This window comes from Cryptomeria japonica, chromosome 10 (assembly GCF_030272615.1).
Source record: "Cryptomeria japonica chromosome 10, Sugi_1.0, whole genome shotgun sequence".
Taxonomy (NCBI): domain Eukaryota; kingdom Viridiplantae; phylum Streptophyta; class Pinopsida; order Cupressales; family Cupressaceae; genus Cryptomeria; species Cryptomeria japonica.
In genome coordinates, this window is record NC_081414.1 from 293,203,497 (window position 1) to 293,216,995 (window position 13,499).

Genomic DNA, 13,499 nt, shown 5'->3' on the forward strand with positions numbered 1-13,499 from the left:
ATGTATTTCCTACATATACTTTAGGAGTTTCTTTGTTCTCTTCATTATCCGTGCTTTAATTACTTCTCACTTATTTTCTCAAGTATACCTCAGTTTTTTTTACTTTCGTTAGGTGTCCAAGAAATATTTGTGATCATAGACAAATAATTCTTTCTATGCTCCTCTATCATCACCATTTCTAATAAAGGAACTGGCACTTTTATTTGTGATAATGTTTGTATCATATCAAAATAAAGAACAACAAAATGAGTATTGTTTCTACATACCTTAGGTTTGATAACCATTTCCTTTTCCTTGGAGGCTACAACTTTAGCAATATTAGGTATAGGGATGTCCTTCTCAATAAGGGTTGCTTTTTGTTTTTCTACATTCTCAAGTTATTTATTTTAATCCTTTGTTGATTTGTTATTTTCATTAGTCTTCTTTACACTTTTAGGGACCTTAACAACATTTTATGTTTCCTTTATGAACACGCTTCTAGGTTGTCCTTAATTTGCATTCACAGTTTTATTCTTAAGGTAATATTTATTTTTGGCTCAGAGCTATTGTAGCAATAGTAAGAGATCTAATTTCTTCCTTAGATGGTCTTCAAAGACTGATTTACTTCATAACCGAACCAACAACATTCACTTGAGCACTTCACAACTGATCCTCGTAGCCAGAGAAGACCTGCTGATGATGGCAATATTTCATTTGCCTCTAGTCATCGACACCAATCTTTGTATAGTCCTCATTAAAAGATGAATATTCACCTTCAATTAAATATGTCCTAGTAGATATCATATTGATGGTATGATCCTTAGTACAATGATTTTTATTTAATTCCTCACATGGTATACCAACCTATACAAATGACTGATCCACTACACAGTATGTAGGTGAATGGGGTAATTGGCGTACCACACAACATGGATTATCATCAACCACATGAGCTCCTAGTATTTTCAATGGATCAAATATTTCCTTACTAGAAGAACCCCTCTAATTATAATACACAAGCTTTCCATCATGAATAAAATATTATAAGGCTAATAAATCAATCACATGGGCATTTCCTATTTCTAATAATTAGGTCAATCATGGGACAAGCATTTCTCATTTTTGAAACTTTGTAACTTAGATTATTTAGGGCACTCATAACCTTGTCAAGTTTATCTTCTTCTTTAGGTTGTCTTGTTTGATATCCCATTGGATTTTGTAAAATCTTTACATCATCTCTCTTCTCAATTTTACTATATGCCTATTTATTGTTCTCAATATTTAAAGTAGCTTTAAAAGAACCGCAAAGAGTTTGAGGCTCTCCATTTCTTTAACTCATAACCCAATTTAGGGTCATGTGCATTACAATACAATACTAAACACATAATCTCATTATGTCTCATGTAGGGAGGGATCTTATTATACACTTTCATGAGCCTTGTATTTAAAATCTACTACTGATTCATCATACCCCTTTTTAATGCTAGTTAACTCATCTACAAAAAATTTTAGGTCAATATTATCCCCATGTAGCTCTTTGAATGACCTCCTAAATTTAGTCCAGTACTCAATACTAGCATCCGATAAACTTCTATACCAATCTATAGCATCATCTGTTAGTGACTGCATAAGCAATTTCATCACAACATCTTCAACCTCAATTTCAAAATTGTCAATGAAATTCATGAAGGCCTTTAGGTGATCCTCCCATGATAAAGCATTATTTCCTAAAAATTTTGGTATTTCATTTCTAACATCACTCTCAATAGGGTTTAGATAAGGTATGCCAACAAAATCTAATTATCTATACCTTTCCAATTGCAAAGGCCTCCAAGTAAATGGATTTCCTAGATTGGGGCATCCTTAAACATTAGGTTCATTTTACAATTTTTTTTTATTTTGTTGAGGTTGAATACACTGCATGTTTCCTACACTTTATGGTCCAACAAGGTTGTACCCTACTTGTGGGTTTCGAAACTGCATTCCCCCATAAGCACTAAAAGGAATATATCTATAATTTTGTGGTATTGGGCCTCCTACATTAACATTAGGAGGTTGAACATAAACTGGAGGTGGTTGTTGTATTTGAGTTTGAGAAATAAGCATTGATATTGCAGGAGCATTTATAGGCATAGACATATATACTGAGTTTATTTGAGTTGTTATCTACTGAGGGATAGATGTAGCAATATTTATCAAAGGAGGCTGCTAAGTGATAGATGTAGGAGGGATATTTGAAGTGACAACATTTTGAGTGGAGACAAGAACAAAATTAGTAGGGGGTAGAACACTCAAATCTTGTAATTTCTTAAAAGCAACTCTTCTCTTTCCGTCATAGGGCTCCTCCATTCTAGCTAAATAGGCTTTTAAATTTTTAACATCCCTCTATATTTCCTCAGTAATTTGAGGTACAAAACTCCAGAAGTGGAAGCAATATTAGATGTAGAGGCATGTGTTTACATCAATAAATTATACTCCTCTAGATGGATGAGAATCTAATATTAGCTAGATGATCTTGAGTAACCCTGGCTTCATGATCAACATAGTTTTGGTTCTCCAATCTAATATCTTCAAAATCATCATAAAATTTTTGAATCATAATTGGATTTGATTGAGAAAGATAGGGCTCAAAATTTCTACTATTATCTATATTAGGTGCCTTTTGGGAATTATGGCCAGGGTTAGAATACTGTTTTTCATCTCCCTCAAAATCAAGTTCATATCCTATATGATTATTAAATACACCAAAAAATTGAGTAGACCTACATTTACTTGCCTTACATTGAGAACTATTTCTATTACCACTAATAAATGATGTGGTCATGACAACTTCTTCAAATAAATTAAAAGGATACTTGTAAACATATTTGTCACTATGATTGTTTCTTTAAAACTAACCTTGTTTGCTCGAAGAGTAGTGACAATCGTGCCAACAATTGGAGAGATTGTGGTGAAGCCATAATCTTCCTCTATGTTTGAGAGGGGCAACTCCCTTTTATGATTGGGGTATTTGTAATTTTTGTGTACTTTTAATTTGAAAGTACATAAAGGAAAAACATAAAACTATAACAAGATGAATAACAAAGACCCTAAAGATAGACACATGAACACCAAATAGGATTCCACAAGTGATGATATATTACAAAGGGGATTTTAGTAGAAAATGAAATGATGATGAAAGATGATAACAAACTTTGACATATAAGAAGATAGGCTATACCAATACATCCAAATCAAGACACTAGGAAATGAGTGTTTTTCATTACACCAATTGAATAGATCATTGAACTGAAAACCAATAGTATTCAGACTAATAAATGAAGGGATTACTCATCTAACATATAAGAAATTAGTAATAATAACTCATGAATACATTCAAGACATACGAATTGAAATGCATTCTTCATTATTTTTTTGAAAATATACAAGTTCAAAAGCTTTGGGTAAAAAATGTGAAACCAAAAGTTCTCCAAAACTTCCCCTCTGTAAGAGTCTCTCCCTCTACATTACAAAAGCCTTGTATTTATAGGCTTGAGATAATAACTACCTTGTAACCACTTAGCCTAACCACTTAGGATAACCACTTAAGTTAGCCACTTCTAGTAACTACCATTTTGGAGACAAGTTAGTCCTTATTTATCTAACTTTTATATAAATGAAGTTCAAGTTCTAACTTTAGTTATGATAAGTGACATAAGTCACTTTTTACAAAAAGACAGTTTGAAACTCACAACATCAAAAAGAGAAAACATGATACTGTCTTATCGAAGTGGCAATGTGTATTCTTGCAATCATGAACAACTTGATCTTTGAAGAAATCTACTCCAACTGCATCTTTGTGAAATCTCGTGAGAGTATTCCAAGTGACACCAAGACTCCTTTTTGTGTTTTGATTATTAGGTCTTTGGGTAGAGGTTTGAAGGTTAAATAAAAGAATTAAAACCTAATTTTGCATCATCAATGCTCTGATTACCCCATGGCATTCTTGAAAGATGGTGTTAAATCAAACATCTTTTTAATGATATTAGTGATTGTGTCCATGTGCATTCCACTTTGCTAAGATGTGTCCTACCAAAGTTCTCGTTCTAGTTTCAACCATCTTCCATGATGAGTACTTTATTGTTTTTTCGATACCCAAGGTATCCCCAATCCTTGCGGCCCCGACCTAGCATTTCCACTTAAGGGCGAGCCTAGGGACGAGAGTAGTCCTTGGGGTGTGAATCCGCAACCCACAAGCAATTCTTTATTGATATATATGCTTCGTTTATCTTCTTTGAATCTATCAATCACATGTTCATGAACAAACTAGATTTTTAAGAGATGGATTCCAACAACACCTACTAGTCATCCTTCCCTCTCATGAACTTACAATTAACTATACATGTATGTTTGGTATCATGGTCTTCGTCAAGTACTTTGTCTTCAATACAATTTGTATCGTGTCATCATTAAAAGTTGAAACTCAAAGACTTATATGTTTCACTAAGAATGATCTATCCTTGATACCTTTTTTTCACCATGTACATTCTTCTCAAGCAAAATAAAAATTGTCATAATTCTCATGACTTATAGACAAAATTTAACTTGATCTAGGGTTCAACTTTATATTACTCAACTTTGCTAAAATAGTAGATAACATTATATCCCCTTAATTGATTTATATTAAACCCTTCTTTACAATATCAAAAATATTCTCATTGTTATCTATCAGTATCACATAGAGTGATTTATATTAAACCCTTCTTTACAATATCAAAGATATTCTCTTTGTTATCTATCAGTATCACATAAAGCCAAATCAACATCATGTTGGAGAGATACATTTTTAAAATCAAACGACTCTAGAAATGAAGTTAATTCTAAGTCATAAATAATGTCAACCTAGTTGACCAGCACACATGTATTTCCAAAGGATTCTCTCTCTCTCTCTCTCTCTCTCTCGTCCAATAAAGGTGAAGCTTCACTCAAACTTCCACTTTATTGTAATGCATAGAATGATTGGCTTTAATTCAAAGTTGTGTGTCAACACCATCAAAACTTCATTCCACTATGCTTTTAAAGAGCTTTTTGAACAAGTCCATTAGCTTGAGTTGGTCTAGTGGTGGAGAACTTGTGCTATTGAAAGAGAGGTCACAAATTCAAATCTCACAAGAAGTAAGTTATGTATGCCTTGTTTGTAGTGTACTTAGATATCTTCAATCTGCATTCCACTCCACGAGGTTTCATTGTCTTTGCATTTAAAACATTCCATTTTACAGAGATAGGGAGGATGGCGGCTAAGGTTGCCGAATTTGTCTTTACAGCTGCGAATTGCATTTCGTAAACCCATTTTCAACAAATACATTTCATGCCTCTCTTGAAATCATTGCAGTCCATGAGATGGTATCCGTGAGGCGTTCATATTGCATATACTTGTATAGTTTGCATAAGGCTTGGCATTGAATCACCTTCTCATGGTTTTTATATGTTGCTCTGCTTTAGTTACAAGAGTTTAGATTTCTTTTCAAGATTCTGGAAGACAAGCTCTTCAATTCAATGCCTCATGTCATGTCGAGCCAAGCATTCTAACGTAAATCTCTTCTACAGCGCACTTAATTGATGTCCATACGTAGTTTCTAGATTTGTTTTCAGTTTATTTATGGAGGGGCTTAAGTTCTAATTTTTGATATGAGATTATTTAGAATCTTTTTTTACAAAATAATTTTAAGAAACCTCTTCATAAAAAGATATAAAATCTTGGTGAATATTTATTTATTTTGAATAAAAATAATAATTTTTATTGACTAATCTTTCATTTTTTAAAAGAAAAATATTTATTTTATTGACGAATTTTTTTACATTAATTTTTTTTAATAGAAAATCTTAGCAAATCTTAGAAAATAATAAGAGTATGCATTATTAATTACTATTGCAAATAATTTCATTTAAAAAATTAAATTCTTATAGAAAAGTAGAGGCCTAAGGTGGAAATCATTAATGAGTTTAAAGGGTAGACACTACTTTATTTAGTTACTCCCATTAGTTTAATATCCCTCTTTGAATTTCAGAGAAAATGTACTTAAAAATTTGTAATACTCATGGGGCCCAAAATTATTTTTTTACCATTGATTTCCATTGAGGTCAACAATTGAAAAGCAAATCAACCCCACGAGCATTACAACTTATAGGTACAATTTACCGCAACGATAAAGATTGTTGATAATAATTATGATGTATAATTAGCGAATTAATATAATTTTTTACAATAAATTATAAAATTTTGGTGAATCTAATCCAATCATATATCAAATATTTTGGCGAATCATTGGGTTCAAAAAATTTAATAAAATAAATCCTTTGGCGATTTAAATAAGACTAAAATAAAATTTTGTAAAAATGTGGCGATTTAGATCACCTTAAAACTTGAATTATTAGCCAAATTTTGATTTCAAAATTTTAAAAAATAGCTAATTCACAAATATTAGACACTAAAAAAATCATTGATTTTAGCGGGTGAATTGGGATGGGGCTAGAAATTGCCCCACCAGCTTAGGGATGATATCTGCCACTTGTCACATATTCAAGTTTAGATTGTTGTTAAAAAATAATTTTGGAAGGAAAATAAGTTTTTTAACTTGTTTTTCTCATTGCAGAAAGAATAGAAGACAAAGTTGTGTATCCATGAGACCACCAACTTCCTTAAATTTAGGAGCTTAAATTTTTAAACATAAGTGTGCTACAAATTTCATGGGACCACCCGCTTTAAAAAATTCCTAAAACATCTCTGCAACACTCGCTCTATTTTTTAGGGGGCTAACAAAGGATTAGTAGCAAAAGGTGGAGTTGACTTACTAGACTATTTAGCCACCCATTTTTGGGCTAAAAATTATAGATTTAAACATTTATTTGGATGCCCCATATGAAGAGATCTCCTTCCAAACATGCAAAAATCCTTCTAGATTTCTTGAATATCTTATTTTCTTCATTGGTTTGGAGATAATAGAGTCCCCACCCACAATGGGAAAACAATTGTGATAAGCTTGAATGGTGCTTGTTTGGAAGATGACAAATAAAAACTCTCATTTATTTCTTAGAGAAAGAATAAGAGAAGTGTGTATTGAAACTGTTTTTAAATAGATAAAAATATAAAATTGGAGCTAGAGTAAGTATTGTGCACTATTCTTCCCTACAGGATATAAACATATATATTCTTTTAGGATATAGTTTAATTGTACTAATAATGTTACAAAGTATGAAGCTCGTGCACGAGGGTTGCACATAGCTAAAACAAGTATTTAGTTTAAAATTTTAGAGACACATATTCAGTAAAGCAAGATCCTTATGTGTTACAACTTAGAATCATTTGATTTTTTCTTACAAGTATAGGGTATGTAACCTATTTGGAAGTTTTGATATTATCTAACTCCAAGTAGTTTGAAGAACACAAAATACATAAGTTGATTGTGTTATAGTAAGTTAACCACAATTCAATCCTTCTAAATATTTGTTTAAGAATGAAGGCCATGTCAAATGTTTTAATAAGAATAATGTTCTCAATAATGTTTCACACTAGATTTTTTTTGAAAGTGACCATTAGATAAGAAATTGTAGGAGCAAAGATTGTGTTCCGATACCATGTAGAAGTTGATGATACAACCATAGGAGTCAAGAATCATCTGCAAGAAAAACATCTATCACACAAAAGAGAAGAATCCACATGTTATGCAACCTTGAGAGAGAATTGATCCAAAGAGGAATTTGAGAATTAGACTAACTTACCATGAAATTGGATATTTGCAATGAATGAATGACTTACTTTTATAGAGAGCAAGAGATGTCCTAATACTAAAATTAGAACTAAATAAAGCATGAGGAACTAAATTAAGCTAAAAAACAACTTGAACTAAAGTTGGAAAATCAAACTCTAGATAACAAAAAGCACCTAAGTTGTAAGAACCTCCATATTATTAAATTTCATAATTATAACAAATTTTCACAAAATTACACATAATTAAGAAAATACTTTATCAATTAATCCATTATGCTCAATATACAAAGAGTAGATACATAATATTTAACCACATAAGCCAAGAGATTGGCTAAACATAAAAAAAATTATGCTAGTTACAAAGGCCATAAGGTCACTTACAATAATTATATAAAACATAGTTGAATATCATCCTGACAGGGGCTTCCAACATCTATCTCCCACAAGCAAACTATGAGCGAAAACACTGCCAAAGCGCTTTACCACCCAACCACGAAGCAATTACACTTCCTCAGAGTTCTTCTTAACACGAAGAATCGTTGACCCTGCACGAGGACTTCTAGTGACTCAAAACTAGCAGGGGATGGGATTTGGTGCAACTTAGTCTCTCTACAATTTACAATGCTATTGTAATGACACTAAGATATGGAAGAGAGTGAAAGAACAATGACTCAATTAGCAAGCATATACTAAGAGATCAATAAAACTTTGGCCAAAGATTTTTTAGGATCGACTACCGAGAGATGTGTCAAAGCAGAGACTTAAACCTCTTTGGAAACTTACCCTTCTCTTTTGATCCATATTTGGCACTCGTCCAATGCACATATAATACACAACCATGCATATAAAAGCTCACACAAACATACGTGAGCATAAAAAGGCTACAAGAATGCCTAAGAGCATGCGAAGGCATATGAGAGAACATAAGTACATACAAGAGTATATAGAGAACACAAAAGCCTATAAAAACACACAAAGGAAAAAAAAGAGCACATACATTCTTACAAAGGCATATAAGAGTCTACACAAGTAGAGCATGAGCATTCAAAGAGCACAAGTACTTATAGGTGCAATAATCTAGCAATATCCTCAAGTCTACACAAGCATTCTTATGCTTTAATATGTGTCAACTTATGCATATCTTTATGTCTACTTGACAAAATTTGAATATAATTCCAATTGATGTATTCTAAATTATACACACACACAAATCAAAGATCAATGGGTAAAAGTACGAAGTTGTGTCACACTTTTATAAAGGAAATGGTCAATGTTGATTCAACTTTTTAAATTGAATCAATAGAAAGTGAAATATATGTTTTGAATTTTGAAATGGTGTAAACTAATAAAATGTATATATTCTTTTGTGTATTTTATGTTTGTAATTTTTATAAAAATTAAAAAAATCATTTGAATATAGTTTTGTATAAAGTAAACACTATAATTTAGTTGCTGATAAAATGTTGAAATTGAAGTTACACAAGCCGTCACACATTATTTAATAAATTTTATCTTTTTCTCTTCAATTTTTTTTGTGTATATTGATAACTTGAAACTTTAGTGCATGATATATTTTTTACTATTTTTTATAAATATATATTTTTCAATAAATCTGAAAAGTTGTGTATACTGAAATATAACTCTTTCCATTTGCTGCCACCTTTTTTATTCATTATTTATCCAAATTAGAAAAGAATTATATCATCTTGACATAGATTCTTTTCTCTAGTGCATCATATTTTTTTCAAAAAATTTAAATAAATTTTAGTAATTTTCTTGTTAAGATAATCAATCTTATATTTAAGTGTTGATGACCTACTTTCAATAAAAATAAAATGTAAAATATAAAAAATAATTAAAATACTAAAAGAGATATATTTTGGAATATTCACTTTTAGATCTATAATGGTACTTTTACATTTCAAAAAAAATATTATTTATAAGTGTGAGATTTTGCCAAGATCAAGGGCACAATGAAAAGTATTAAAAAATAGACAAAAGAATGATAAGAACAAACTGTATTCTCATCAATATGCAAATGATCAACTGGATTCACCAATACAATGAATATAGGCTTGCTTATATAGACAAGGCCATATGGATGTATGAGCACACAATCATGACATGTGGCTCAATGAGAAACAAGGGTAGGTAAGAAATACTAGGGGTAGGTAGGAGAAATAATATAATATTCCACAAGAGGTGGATGACCCACCGAATGTGGAGTGTAATAGCAAAATAAGACCACAAAAGGTGGAATTTCTCCTACAAGCTATATCCCTATGTGCACACTTCCCTAAGTGTTTCAAATCCAAACTACGAAGAGATGCATTATCCTAAGTTAACTTAAGTAAAGTGTAATAATATCCATAATGAATATTTATTTACACCAACAATAAGAGTATGAATTGTTGAAACATCGAGTTTTTCAAAAAAAATAAAAAATTGGTACATAGACCCAAAGTGATATAAAATATACATTTAGTAGACACTTCCAATAAGAAACACATATGATAACAACTTCAAAACCTTAATTATTAAGGATCATCAAAGTTATCATTGCTTTATGTTCACGTGTTTACAAATGGGAAGAAAAGCTAATATAGGTCAATCCACACTTAATTGTAAAAAATCATATGTGATACTCTAAGAACCATAATACAAAGGATCGAACGCATCCTATCCTAGCATGTCATCTTACTGCCATGCTTATTCTCTTATCTTTGATGAATCACAAGCTTCATTTTAATGGCAAGACATGCTTAATATCTTAAGGGAAAGAGTGAAACATGACTTTCCTCAAAATGGTACTATTAAGAAGGAATGCTAATGGAACCTTATTTTGCTACCAAAAGAATTGTGATCAATTAATTTGCTAATATCAACCCAATAAATTCTCCTATACAATTATTACAACTCTCCATCTTTTCTTAATCATAAAAGGATCCTAATATATTCCTTATACATTTACCTAGATCTTGTAGCAATAATGTCTCTCAAAGGACTTCAATAAGATCATCATAAAGTGTATAGGACTATTTAAAATTATCCAACTTATAGTCTAATCAACAACTTTAATGATAAATTTAGATAACATTGGTCACTAATTCAAACTTTAAATCATGTTCTAATATATAGAGCAATAACTTGTCTAAGCTCTCACTTAGCGTTTCCTTTTAACCATTTTTCTAAAAGAATCTCATGTATTTGCAACTACTAATAGCAAGATGAACGCTTATCCCTATCCTCTAGAATATCCAAAATAAAACCTTTTGATACATTATGACTGATTATGATTATCCCATTCTAACCTTATAATATTATTAGTCTCTAATACATTTAAGAAATATTTAAATAAAAACTCAAATATATATCCATTTTTATTAACCCAGTAAATCTATTATTCCTCTTCATATAATCATATAATTTATATATGTATTGGATACGAAGAACTTGATTTAAACAAGTCCTTGGACGAACTAAAGATTTCTTTTTAATCCATCAATTATAAATAACAACCTTTGGGCATTTATATTTGTGTATTGAAGTCTTCAAATGCATAATATCTATGTATGATAATGATTAGAAAAGGGCTCTAATGACACATAAGATTGCCCCTATCATAAGATAACATTTCACCCTTAGAACTTTGGATTTAGTGACATTTAAACAAAGTAATAGATAGACAAAAAAAATAATATAAAAAGACATCAACCTATATTATCAGCAAGGAAACGCCCAACAAGAGTCTTCCATGGTGGATATTAGCATGAACCGTTCTATCATTTTTTTTTATTTTTATTTTTTAATATTTAACAATGCTTTTGGGGTCATCCCCACTGTTCCCATCATTTGAAACGTTGGCAATATTCCCTTGAACATTCTCGGTGATGCTAAAAGAAACATACTGCAAAATAGACTTGCACTACAATAATGTGAACTGTTTCAGACATCCAATATTAATTAATGGAAGAATGATTTTTGCATCAATTCTCCTCTTTAATTTATGCCTAATACCATTGGGGTTTCTTGGAGGGGGCTTCCCAAAAAATAGAGTGGGTGTTGCAGAAATTTTTCGAAATTTTTTTAAAGTGACTGGTTTTATGAAATGTGTAGCCCAGTTTTCATGAATTGTGTAACATAATTCTTAAGCTCCTAAATTGAAGGAAGCTAGTGGTCCCCTACATTGGCGGGAGCAATTTCTAGCCCCACCCCATTTTCACTGGCTTAAATGGAAGTCTAAAAATAGGAGCTTCTATTTTTAAAAGCAGATTCCAAATAATCTTGTAGCCACCCAAAAAAAACTCCATGAGACCCCTCTTCCTTAAAAATAGAGCTTAAACCCCTCCCATGAGACCTTTGCCTAAAACCACATAACTTAACTTTAATTGTTCAAACTTAATTTTGACTTTGTTTTATAAATCCCTTTTGTAAGCTCACGTTGCATAGGTCATAGGTCTTTAGTTTAAATTAACCGTGTCCTTTAAAACAAAAAACAAAAAAACAAGCACTTGAAGATTTACTTTTTCCTTTTATAGGGCATAATCTTAAAATAATATAAAATATGCAATCTCTCTTTTCTTTAATATTTCATATTTTGTATTGAAACTAAAAGGTAAGATTTTTTTATTTATTTTTAATATATTAATAAAACATGTGAACTTTACTTAAGTTCATAATTACTATTTAAATATATGAATCAGTTTTTATTTATTGTATTTTTTAAATATAATTTTTTTAATCATATTATATATTTAATTATAATTTTTTATTTTATTAAATTTAAATTTAAAGAAAAAATTAATTAAAATATAAAAATCATACACAATCAATTCAATTATTGAATAATAATTTTAAAATAATAAAGGTTGTGGCATTAGTTTAGCTTAAGTGAAAAAGTAATTTAAGGATCTAATTAGTTAAATAATTAGATAATTGTCCTAATTAGTCCAACATTCTTCCTTAAGATTAATTAAGGGATAAGTTAAAGAGCTAATGATGAATGCAAAATGCATGCATGAATGATTCCCACAAAAAAGGCCTATTTAGTTACTCATGTACAAACCAATGTAAAGTAATGCAAACCTCATAACCAGAGAAGAGGAGAAAAACCTACTGGGAGAAAACTCCTCTCCAAAAGAGAGTGAAATAACTGTACTAGAGAAAGAAGGAAAGGAGGACTCAATCTAACACCCCAAGGACTATTTTTGTCACAATAGTGCAATGAATACCCCCCATAAGAGAGAGAAAACAAGAATAGGAATCCTCCTAATGAAGAAATAGCTCACGTGTCAATGATGAACGTTAGAAAATAGAACACGATCCACTGCTTGCAAACAACATTTTTGCCCTTAGGAAGAAACAAATCCAAATCCAAATTTGTGTGCCTCTGGAAACTTCTCAAACGTTGTTGTGTCCATAAAATATGAAGATACCAAAAACCAATTAGGTACATGCCCAATCAATGTAGGAGGTGACAAATCCGGACTTTGCTAAAACTGATGGAAAAAAAGATCCATGTGTGATGAATGTTGGGAAATAGGTGTTGTACACCCTATATAATAATGTCATAATTGTAATATTTTATTTATTATGTGATGTTGCACATGGACATGTAACATGTAGAGATTCTTTTGGAATATTCTTAGGGCCACTATGATGTTGTATTGTATCTCTAATATTATATTGTAATTATTTAATATTGGGGAAAGATATTTAAAAAGAGAAAATCTAGTATCCAATATTAAATGAGGGGTCAAGGGTTAATTGTGAG